At 35.1% G+C, this 12,991-nt stretch overlaps 1 protein-coding gene across 2 annotated transcripts in view; it reads right to left on the bottom strand.

Annotated features, from left to right (window-relative positions):
* The window catches only part of bbg (PDZ domain-containing protein big bang), a 171,163-nt gene that overhangs the window by 66,773 nt on the left and 91,399 nt on the right, over positions 1-12,991 (bottom strand). The gene's annotated exons all lie outside the window — the stretch shown is intronic.

The raw sequence follows: 12,991 nt of genomic DNA, 5'->3' as shown, positions 1-12,991 counted from the left end.
TAATTTTTGCGCTCTGGCTGATTAGTTGATGCCAGCCAAGAGAGAGAGAGAGAGAGAGAGCAGGAGGAGGGGGTGGTGGAGGGAGGGTGAGCGGTACAGAGTGGGTAAGTAATGTTAGAGTACTCTCTGAGGTCATTGGTCTGACTGCACCACCAACAACATCAAATGCAAAGTGCATTGGATTGGAAGCAAAATAAACTAGAGAACATTTCGTTAAGAACAAAGTGGATGAAAATTTAAATTTCAATACAAATTGATTTTCTGATTAAACATTGAGATTCGAATAATCTGTACAATTTAGAGAAAGGCAACCAAGAACATGACCTATTTGCTTAAGCATATGTAAGTAATGTAAAAAGATTTAATAAAATAAATTATATGCGTACTAATATAAATTTTAATATAAGCTACGAATTTGTTTTGGACTTTAATTATCTATCGGATATATGTTCCTCTGATTTGTTATATATGTATTATGATATACGAAATCGGTAATTTTACTCTCCCTATCTATAAATATATATTTATATAATATAAATTTTAAATATATATACATACATGGAAGTGTAGTAAAGTTCCTTATTGCTAATTATCATAAAGTAAAGTATTTTATAAAACATAATATATGTAAATAATATATTACTTAGCTTAATTTCTTTAATAAAGTAGTTTTATAAATTTTTTTTTAAGTTTTAATTTTTATAAATAAAGTAAACATTTTATATGCATATGCATATATTCTTATTAGATTTTAATAATTAATTTTCATTATACATAATTATTTTTAGTTTTTAGATTTCATTTTTGAAATTATTACATTAGATTTTGCATAAATTTTTCAATTTTTGCAATAATTATTAAACGTTGTATTTTAGCTTTTAAAATATTTAAATTTTAATTTATTATACACAAAACAAATACAAAATTTATTTAACTATTAATATTATTATTTTTAAGCAACATTATCATAAAGAATTTGTATATCAATAAGATGTTAATATAAGATTTCATTTATATTTAAGCAATACAGCAAATCTTATAAATAGCATTTGGGTTAAGGATATATTAAGAAACAATAAAATTTTTCATCAAAGAACCTTGCTTATGGCATGTTAACTATATGAATCTATATGACTTCAATACAACTGATTTTGACACACCCATTACCCCAAACAAAGAGAAAGATCAAGATAAAGTTTCTTGCGATTAATTTTGCCTAGAAACAGATAAACTTGACTAGATCTACTCGACTTTGAATACAAATTCAGCTGCTATAAGTTCCATAAATACACTGAAAAAAAAAAACAAAGTTGCTAATGATCTATGGGCATCGAGATTGGCCTGTCTAGATGTCTAGCCGGCTTGGCTTGACTTTACTTGGCTACTTCCCCAATACAATACAAAGCTTTTTTTATATATTTGTTTTTTTTTTTTTTTTTTTCAAGTCAAAGCTTTGTAGGCGTTCCATTTGTCTGGTCCCAGATGCAGCTTGCAGCTATGTGCATAGTGCTCCACAGATCCGACTGTGTTTGATATGACGCTGACAAATTGTTTACCATATCAGCTTTTTGTCCATGTGTAACAAATAACGCCCTGACCAGAGCCGGAGCCCAGAGAGCTGGAGAGCTGGGACTGCAGCACACGCCCAAACACAAAAGATACAAACGATGCGTCTGTATGTAAGACAGTGTAAGTATGTATATGTATGTGTGTGTGTATTTGTGTTTGTTTGTTGCTTGTGTATTGCTGCACTCAAGGTCGTTTCATTACTCAGCGGCGTCCTTGGATAATTACACACACGCCAAGAGACCAAAACGAATACCAAGACGAAGATCAAGACGAAGAGGAAGACCAAGTCTCGGACTCTGAGTCTTGGAGCTGAAGTCGACCGCGCCAAAAGAAAAAGCACATAATAATAGCCAGTCAGCCAGCAAGAGAGATAGATAGCCATAAAAGAGAGCACGCGTGAGAGCGAGCGAGAGCGTCAGGCTGGAGCTTCGTTTTTTCTTTCGTATTTTTGTTGTATTCTTTTCGTTGTATTTTTTCAATTTTAAGCATCATAAAAAATCGCCAAGCCAACTGCGCAGAGTCCGGTCCGTCCACGCAGAAATCTGATCTTTGCTTGTTCTTTGCTCTCCCTCTCTTTCGCTCTCTCTCTCTCTCTCTCTCTCTCGCTCCCTCGCTCTTTGCATTTTCTGCAACATTACTTCCTTTTAGGCTTCTAATCGCTTGCTGACTCAACCGTTCCCTGGAACCGCAAGCTCCCTTCCAGCTTCCAGTTAACAGCGTCCAGCGTGCGCGCGCAGCGCATTCGTGCGAAAGTCCGTCCTCGTGTCCCGCTGTCCAGTCTGTGCAATGTGTGTTGTTCGCATTGTATATTTGTATCTGTGGCCATGTTTAGAACAGATACGAGTTCGTTGGATCTTTCGTACGTTGCGTCCACCCGCCCGTCCGCTCACTCGTTCGGTCGATCGCTCCTCGCCGATGTTTCTAGTTTTGTGGCCTGGCCTAAACAGTGGACCGTGGATCGTGGACCATGGCAACGGAGAGTTCAATGCACCGCCGCCGCCGTTCGTAGCTCTACATGCATTTTGCTAGCCGCTGGCATTTTATGCAATTTTTTATTTGCTTTTATCTCTTGCACTGAGCGCGTACGCTGCCCTACCTATATGCAGTGTAAGCAGTTGCCTTGATGGGGTCGCTTAGTTTTCACATACACACACACACACACACATACACACAGAACTTTTGCGACCTGCAAACGGGTAGATTGTTGCTGGTTGAGGGCGCTTTGCAAATGGAATGACTTAGAATACAATTAATTAGTACATCTTACAGTCGACAGAGGGCGCTTTGTCTTATGCTAATTTAATTTCATGTCAGCAGAATAGGCATGCATTTAAGTTTACAATTTTCTTAGTTTTACATGCTTATAGAGTTTAGATCCCATCGATCTGACAATCAAGATATTACAAGAAGAACGAATTTGACCTCAACTGGAAGCAGAACGAAAAGTTGTTGCTGTTGCGCTTCGTTGGAAAGCAGCTGTGCTACGCTCTTATTTTAGTTTTTTTGCTGCGCTGCCCATTGTTGCGATAACAATAAAATGTGGGTGGGTGGCTTGAACTTGGACCTCGCATTGTCCGTATGCCCCACAATTATAGGTAGAGAGCTTCCCGCACACAGCTGCCCAGATGAATTACTTTCAAAAAGTACAAAAAACAGCTCCAGAAAATAACAACGAAACTTGAACTCCTCAGCAACATCTGCCCAATATCTTGCCCGCTTCCCGCTAACCGCTAACCGCTTCGCTCTTCCCGCGCTGCCCGCTTCGCTCTTTCCACTCTGCCCGCTTCAATTGCTTAGAGACACAAAAGCGGCGCACACAAAACTTGAAACTGGCCAAAGCAAAAAAAGAGAAACAACAATAGCAGCAGCAGCAGCAGCAGCAGCAGCAAATAAATAAAAGAAACGCAATAACAACAAGAACGAGCAAACAACAAAAAAATACAGCAAGAACTTTAACTGCAAGTCCAACTGCGTTTGCAACTGCAAGTCGAAGGCGCATTACTCAACTGTGGTAAACGCCAATAGGCAGCTGCTTTTCGGTCAGCAGCAGCAGCAAGAACAACAACAACAGTAGAAAGAGCAGAAGCAGCAACAAACGGCAGTTTTATGTCGCCGGAAGCAAAGCTAAAACATTCGTTAGAGACGCGCATCCAGGCTTCGGCAGTGGTCTTCATCCAGGCTTCCAGGCGACTGAGCAGCCGGCAAGGGCAGCGCGAGGCGACGCTGGGACAGTCTTTGCTTTGTGCTGTGTGTGTGTGTGTGTGTGTGTGTGTGGGTTTGTTAGTGGTACATTTTAATGTAAGAAATGCATTTATTTATAGCACTTGCTAGTACTCTGACTTCCTTTTGACTGTCGCTCTCCCACTGCCGCTCTCTTTCGCTCCCTCTTTGTGTGCGTGTGTGTGTGTGTCTGTGTGTCTGTGCTTTGTAAACAGAACAATATTTTTGTGTTTATTTATTTATTTTGTGTTCAAAAGGAAGGAAGTTTTGTAATGTGGCCCATAAAGTGCGCTCGACCACTTGCTTGAATTCTTAATGAACGCATTCCTCAGCTGCAGGTGAATTTGTTGCCCGTTGATGCAGGTCAAGAATCGGAAGCAAATTGCTGATCTATGGCAAATGGGATGAAATGGGTCAATAAACGGACACAGAGACTTCAGCAAATTGATTGCAACTAAACGACATTAAATATGTAGTCAGAATTTGACATGTGCTTTAATTGTGATTGACAAGCACTTCTAGAATTTATCGACCAGTTTAGCAGTTAGTGTCAACGATTTGTATTTCCTTAATACGAACTATTGAGTGCACGATTATCACATACAATTTATTACAGCAGAAAAACTTTGAAAATAAGCGAAGAAAAATGAATAAAATAATTAAATGCGCTTTAGAAAACTTTAATAGCATCAAAAAAATATTTAAAATAAAAAGTTATAGATATACTATTAAATTTAAACTAAAAAAAAAAAAAAAAAAAAATAGAAGCGATATTTTTTGCCTTAGAACTTAAAGTTAATATTTAAATAAATTGGAAATTTAGCTTTATTTTATTTTAGTTTTTAGTTATGGATCATTGCTAATTGAATACAAATATTTGTATAAGTAAATATTAATTGAAATGTAAAAAAAAAAAAATAATAATAATAATAATAAATACATAAAATAAAAATATATAAATAAAATAAAAAGAAAAAAATGATAATAATAAAGAAATAAATGAAAACAGTAATAAATAAATAAAATAAAGTGATAAAATATATTTCAATATTAAATTAATCTTTAATTTAGTTTGAGAATATTTGTTAGTATAGTTATATCACGTTTTTTAATATTCTACAATAAACTAAATATAATTAATAACAAAGTAAGATTTATTTAAAATAAATATATATTGGTATTAATAATGATTTATTATTAATAATTTGTAATTTTGTTTGCTTATGTATATATAGTAATATTTTAAATAAAATAACATATATATTAAATAGCGTATTTATGAACTATAAAATTCGTTCTAGATATACGTCTTTCTGCAAAATTAATTTATTGTCTCCTCTATGTCTTCATTTGCCTCTATCTCCATCTCTCCCTCTCTCTTTCTAGCACTCCTTGCTTTTATTCATTTACTTTATAATTGAAACATTTGCTATATAAAAAAAAAAAACTTGCCCTTTGTCGTGTTACAAACAAATCTTTTTTAGCGAATGTCTGCTATTTATTTGATTTTTTTTTTAACAGCGCTCGATTGGACTTTATTTGTGGCCCTCAGTGCAGCATCTGTTGTCGTTGTCGTTGTCGTTGTTGTTGTTGCTGTTGTTGTCGTTAGTGTTTTCTGATTACATGAAATTTGTCATGGTTACCTAGGTTAGCTAGGGTATCCCACAGACATTTGATACCAGCCAAATGTTGACAAATGGCCAAGCAAATGTTGTTGCTGCACCCCAACAACAGCAGCAACAATAACAACAGCAGCAGCAGCAGCAGCAGCAGCAACATCTATGCAGCTATAGAAATCGGAATGCTTGACGCATTTGGCAAATAGTTTTTTATTTTTTTTTATTTTTTTAGCTTTTGCAAATGGGAGTTGGTGGCACAAACAAGAGTTGAAGCTGCAACAGCTCGACCATTGGTCAACTGTGGCGCTGTTTGGCTTTGGAGGGCGCGACGTGCATTGTCAACATGTTGCCAAAGAAGCTGCTGCGGCAGCAACATGAAAATGATGAAATGTGCTCGAGAGTTGTTTTTCACTGGTTCAACAAGTTGTTGTTGTTGCTGTTGTTGTTGCTACTGTTTGTCATAGCGGTTTCTATTGCATTTATGTAAACTTTTCTTGAACTTTTGCTCAATTAATTTGCAACACAGCAAACGCAACAAAAAGAAGCAAATTTCTTGTTCTGATTTATTGAGAGATTTTAGAGCATCTAAAAAGCAATATAATATATATATGGGTGCTAGTTTTATACATATATACAGATATATATACATATATATTTTTATCACATCTGGCACAGCACGTCGCAACAATTTGTGGCAAAAGGAAAGCCTAGATTTCTAGCTAGATAGCAGCTGGATATCAAGTAGGAATTGAATCAAGAAAAGGCTATTTGGGTTTTTATACCAAAGATAAGTGGGTATGATCAGCTTATCTGAGACTTGGAGAGTTGAAGAAATTTATTACATTCAATTTCTTAATTTCATTGCTTAATTCTTAAGTTAGGCTAAATTTTAGATTAGTTTTAGCAATAAATATATATAACATTAACCTTGTTTTAACAACTATTAAAAATATATAAATAAATATGAACAAATAAAAAATAATATTTACCCCTAATTTAACAGCTATTAATAATTGTTATTTTTAATAAATAAATAAGAGACCACAATAAGATTGTAAAAGTAATTAATAGGGTATCTGCTAATGGACCTCATAAAACTATAAAAATAAATTCATTTTTCTTTGATCTTGAGTTTTTTATTTCATATCAAATTTTACAATACTCAAAGCCTCTCCTAAAAATATTAAAAATATCAATGGGTATCTATGCAGCATATACACTACTCGCCTCATTCCCAATAAAATGTACTTTATTATGAGCTAGGCAACTAGCATACCCTATACATAGAACATGGTTGTTGACTTTTAATGAGTTTGCTACAGAGCGACGCGGGGCGCCAAAGAGAGACAGAGAGAGAGAGAGAGACGAAGAAGAGGGAGAGCACTAGAAGCAGGAGGGCAACAGATAGCAAAAGAGTTGTTCGCACAGTAGCCAACAATCTCGGCACAATCTGTTACATCTTCAACTTGTAATTATTAACTTACGGCATATTAATTTATTATTTGCTATTTAATGTGGCCAGCCTCCCAGACACGCCCCCCACCGATCGCCCCTCACTGCCAGCCCCAGCCCCAGCCCATTGGGGAGCCCCTTTAGGCGAGCTGTGCTAGTCTACTGTCCTGCTGTGTGCCTTTGCCTCGCAAGTCAAGTTCATTTTTTGACATCTGATGTATTTATGTGTTGCAGCACCAACTGTTGCTGTTGCAGCAGCGGCAGCAGCAGCAGTGGCAGCAGCAACTGTTGCTGTTGCTGTGAGCGATTGGTGGGAAACTATGCTGTCATGTGTTGCAGTCCTCTAGCATTTTTGATTGAGTGATTTATTTGGTAAATGTTGTCTGTGCAGAAAAGGTATAATTAAATGCCCATAATGATGCCAAAGGGAAAGGCAACAGCAACAACAACAACAGCAACAAACTGGGCTATTGTCGAAAGGAGTTGATCCCAAGGAGCTGCTGCACCCATAGAACTCTGATGCTTTGGCTGGTGAATGTTTATTTGGGCCTCGAGATAAGATCGGCAAATTGTGCTGGGCAAATTGACTGAAGCCAAACAAAAGCTAATTGCCATTGAAAGAGAGAGAGAGAGAAAGAAAGAGAGAGAGAGAGCTTAAGTCTTTTATTGCAATAATATAGATGAGGATGGTAAATATATACTTAAATATGTTTCATGTATGACTGACAAGGCAATTCTAAGAAAAATGATTGATTTCTCTTAAAGATGATAATCTAATGACATACATTAAACAAGTTTGTATATATATATATATATGTATGAGTATGTACATGAGCATTTTTTAAAGCTTGCATTGCTTTATGCATCATAAACCTCATTTATACGTCTCTTTTATTATAGTTTCACATTATAAATTTTCTCTTGAGCCTTGATTTCCTGTCTGCTTTCGATGCCTTTTCATATCGTTCTCTTATTCTTCTTACATTCTTCTTTTTCTATTACGCGGCCTTCTTCAACTTCTAATGTGACTACTCTCTCTCTCTCTCTTATATTGCCTTGTCTACCTATACGGTTACCGCTCCTCTTTTTACTTGACTTCCTCCTAAGTCTTTCCCTACTTTCCTTACTTTGTATTAAGCTACTCTATTTTTACTAATGATATAAATATATTCTCCTCTTTTTCCATTATCAACTTCACCCTCTCACACACTTCCAATATATTTCGCCCATATTCATTTCTTCAACTCTAGTCATTCCTCCCACTATGCTCCCACTATTATCTAATATATAGTTTTCCATTTCTATTTTCAACACTCCATTACTTTCTATACCCTCCTAATAACTGCCAGCGTCCTCTAACTTCCTCTTCTGCTATTCCATATTTGTCCTCTTCTCCCATTCTGCATTCTTTATCAGGCTTCTTCTTCTCTCCCCTATTTATATACTCCCTCCCCAATACTATCTTTTCCTTTCTACTACTCGCTGCTCTACTTTTGCTTTCTTGCTACTGTTCCTACCTATTATTCCTCAAGGTCTCACTTAAAAACATGAGAATTCCATAGAAAGGCGTTAAATGCAAACATATTTCATTTTGCAACAGAGTGACAAATGTCAAAAATAACTTCAGTAAACTTGGAGTATATAATAGATCTTGAGTACATTGAGAAATTCTTTAGTCTCCTCAAAGCACATAAGAGTGAACACGTTCTGATTATCTCGGCTAGCTCTCCGATTTCCTAAATAGATATGGGCACTTTTATGATTTTAATGGATTTGTCAGATGTACGCGATGCTTTTGAATAGATCAAGCCGTCATAATAAGTGCCGCTCATTTCCTCGTGCTGGCCATAACCGCACAATATATAACTATATAACAGAGTGCACACCTTTCACAGGTAACATAAAAGTCAATTAAGAGTCGCAAATCAGCTGCAATGTCTCTATAAAAAGTGTGATAAAGCCATCATCAAAACACGCACTTGCGGTGTCTTCAGAACGAACGTCTGGAACGGCTGAGCGAACGGCTGAGTGAACGACTGAACGAATGAGCGAATCACCGAATCAAATGAACTCAAAGCCAATGACTTAATCGCACTGCAGACAGACCGAAGCAACTGTAAAAGCCAGTCATAGTCGTCCTCATCGTCGTATCATGGTCGTCGTCTTCGGTTAGGAGACACGCGAGCCCGAACCCGAACCTGAACCCACATAAAAATCTTAATCTAGATCAGGAAGGAAATCAAGAGTCGTTATAATTGATTAACTGCACACGCTCAAAGACGCAGGCGAGGAGCGCAGGCGAAGACAACGCGTCGACAGAGACAGAGATGAAGGAGAGAGAGAGAGAGAGAGAGAGAGAGTGTCTGTGTAAGCGAAATGGCGCTATTGGCAAAATGCAGATTGAACAAGAAACAGGAAGACTTTCGAGCTAAGAACAGGCACTCCACAGTGAGTGAATGAGTGAGAGCGGAGAGAGGGGTGAGAGCAGTCACGCATGCGCTGCTGCCGTTGCTGTTGTCGTTCTTCTTCTTCTTCATCATCTTCTTCTCTGCACACACGATCGACTCAACTCAACTTTGAGTGCTGACCAGAAAGGGAAAACAACCGTTGCACGCTCATCGTTAGAGAGCCAAACATTACGGTAAATGCATTGGTACCCGTCTGTCCCGTACAAGACACCATCCACCTCCATCTGCTCCCCCCCATCGCCCTCACTCTTTGTGTAGTGTCTCGTCTCGTTTCGTCTCATGTGATTAGATTAGAATTGCTCGATACTTAGTTAGTTAGTTGCGTTAGATAAGTTTGGCGCGTCTCACTGTCTCTCGCCGTCTCTCTCTGTCTCTTAGTCTGTTTCCTTCTCTAGTGTTGGCAGAGGTCATAAAAATAGCAGCAGCAGATGCAGAGGGTGCCTGCCAGACAAGCTGCTTCTGACTGATGCGTGCAACTCGGCCATAAAAGAGCGACAACATCAAGCAACAATAGCAACAAGCAACAGCAGCACAAGAAGAAGAAGAGTGAATATAATTTAGCTGACGTCGACGGCCGTGTCCAGTCAAATGGTAGTCGCCAGTCGTCTTAAGGAAACGTATTAAATAAGACCTCAGCATCAACTACAACTCCTTAGCTTAACAGTTAGAACCAACAACCACAACAACAACATTGAGCCAGCTACTGGGCATGCCCATCAACAATAAAAAAACGAACGGTGGAAGCTATTAAATATATACGACCAGCGCCGTTCAATGAACAGCTTTAAAGCAGCTGCCACTGGGTCAATGCAGTGTTGTAAAGTGCCCATAGAAAAAATATACTTCAAATGACTTGATGAGATGTCCATAAATCATATGCAAATTACGCTCAATACATGGTGAAAATTGGGGATGTATTTTTGAAATATTATATATTAAGTCTATAGACTATTTCCAGAAATAAATGAAAAAAAAAAAAAAAAAAAAAAATAATAATAATAATAATAATAATAGTAATAATAATAATAATAATAATAATAATAATAATAATAATAATAATAATAATAATAATAATAATAATAATAATAATAATAATAATAATAATAATAAATAAACTATACTAAAATATTTGTATTTGTCTATAAATTAAAGTGAATAAAATATTAAAAATATAAAAATACTTTTTTTTTTATATATTGAATACAATTTTTTTTATGAATAACAAATATTAAAAAAAATAATAATAAATAAATATGTAAGCTAAGAGTAATTGAATCCCATGAATGTTAAACCAAGTTAAATACTAAAAAAAAAATAATATGGCAAAAATATTTAAATATTTAAAAACCTTCAGCTGATTTTAAAGCTGCTGAAGTTAAATTTCTCTTTTGCTAAAAACACAATTTGATTAAACTTCAGCAGCATTTATATATGCAAAATATTAATAATTAAAATATTAAAATTAATAATTAAATATTCGCGCGCAAAAAAATTGCGTTACAATTGCAAGATAAATTTAATAGAAGATGTCAAATAAATGATAATAAACAATAAAAAATTTAATTTTAAATGAAAAATAATTATATAAATTATGTAAAAATTGTATAAAGCGTAAATAAATATTCTAAGATTAATGTATACAAATAAAATAGTATAATAACTAAAAAAATATATAATAATAATATTTTATTCTTATACATTGATTATAGAATATTTCATTAATTTATGGCTTTATGGACAGCTATAAAATATTAAGCTGTCTGCACTTTAAATAATTTTTGAGAAAGTATTAGCCATAAATATAAAATATATATGTACGTATATAGAGACATATCATCCTATATACCTATATAGCAAACATCGATTGCCTTGGCCATATTTTTATGCATTTCAATAATAAATCTTTCTTTCTTTTTCAAGTCAATTGGCCAAGTTAAGAGAAGAATAGTGGTAGTAGAATACTTGGACCGGCTGGCTCGTTGGCTGGCTGGCTGGCTGGGCTGGTTGGCCAGACGACGTGCACAGGCCGGGTCCTAAAATCTGTCCATGACCTTCTTTGGCCACGTCAGTTCTTTTGGGCTAATAACGAAAGATTTTTACTGTGGCACGACTTTGAACTTGGTTTATTTCAAAGGCAAATGCTCGCGTCCGTGTGGACAAATTGTGGCCCAGCATTTGGCATGCAAAGCAACATCAGCAGCAACAACAATAACAACAACAACAACAACAACAACAATTGGCTGACTGACTAAATGAAATTATATGCCACGAATCTGGAATTGACATGCAGCAACTGGGATTCTGTTGCTGTTGCAGCTGTGAGCCAAGCCAAGAGCCATCTTTCACTTGGCCAAGTTTTCTATCCCTTTCGTCTCGAAAATGAAATAGAAAGATGCTCGAGGCGAAGCCAAGTTGGCTCATCTTTTAGCCAAAGCTAGTAAATAAGTTTTTCCATTTGTTTATTTATTTTCATTATTTACTTTGCCTTTGTTTATTATCAAAATGAAAGAAAGACAACAACAACAACAACAACAACAGCAATAAAAAAAAAAGTAAAATGATTGCCATTTCGTGTTTGAGGTCTCTGTGTTTTGTTTGATGACCCAATTGCATGGCTTTTCCATTCGCTCTTGATCGTTTTGTATTTTTTTTTTTTCTTCCTCTTTTGCGGTATAGAAAGTAAAGGAAGATGTTGAGAATTTTGTTGCTGTAGCTAATGCCAATTGTTGACGGTTTCTATTAGGGCCCGCACCATGGTCTATGGCTAAAAGGAAGAGAAAGGAATTGGCCTGCAGACTGGCCCATACAATTTACTTAGCAAGCAGACCAAGCAAATCAGATTGTGAAAGACATGGATTTTTGTTTTTGGCTTCATTGAATGACTGAGTGATTGAAGCACAGCTTGTAGAGATTGATGTGAGCATTCCCAGAAGAACTGTCAAATGCTAAAATCTTAAACACTCGATAAACTAACTGAATCTTTTGTAAATAAGCTATGGACCAATTTCGGTTGTGAAAAATTAACAAAAATAAGTTACAAAAAAAAAAAAAAAAATAATATTACTTAATATACGATTCAAAATACAAGCTTTTAAAACTTAAAAAATACTAACTACAAATTACTGTGACCGTAAAAAATTTTCTCAAATTAGAAACGGCAAAAGGGGGGAATTGGCAAGTACAATAATCAGAAAATGGTTATAGTTATATCAATTCAGAAATATTGGACACACAAACACAATTGTTAAATCCCAAGCATCCTATTTTTTAGGTCTTAAAAAAAAAAAATAAATAAATAAATAAATAAATTTATATTAACAAAAATAAATAAATAAATAAATAAAGACCAATAAATTTATGAAAGACTGACATTGTAAAAACTAGTTTTTTAAAATAATAAATTAAAAATTTAATAATAAATCACATTTTTATTTTTATTTTTCAATACAAAAAATATTTATAATAAAATTAATCAAGGAACAATGAAAACCCCATACATGAATCATAATTGTTTTTATTTATTTTATTTGTTTTTTTTTTTGTATTGTATAATTAAAAATTTAAAACATTAAATTTTGGTAAATGTCACAAACGGAAAAGCCCAAAAATACTTTTAAATATTTTTATATATATAAAAAAAATTGTGAACAATTTTAATTTTGG

Source organism: Drosophila arizonae, chromosome 4 (genome assembly GCF_054131065.1).
Source record: "Drosophila arizonae isolate 15081-1271.41 chromosome 4, UAZ_ARI_1.0, whole genome shotgun sequence".
NCBI lineage: Eukaryota > Metazoa > Arthropoda > Insecta > Diptera > Drosophilidae > Drosophila > Drosophila arizonae.
This window is presented reverse-complemented; position numbering and strand designations above follow the sequence as displayed.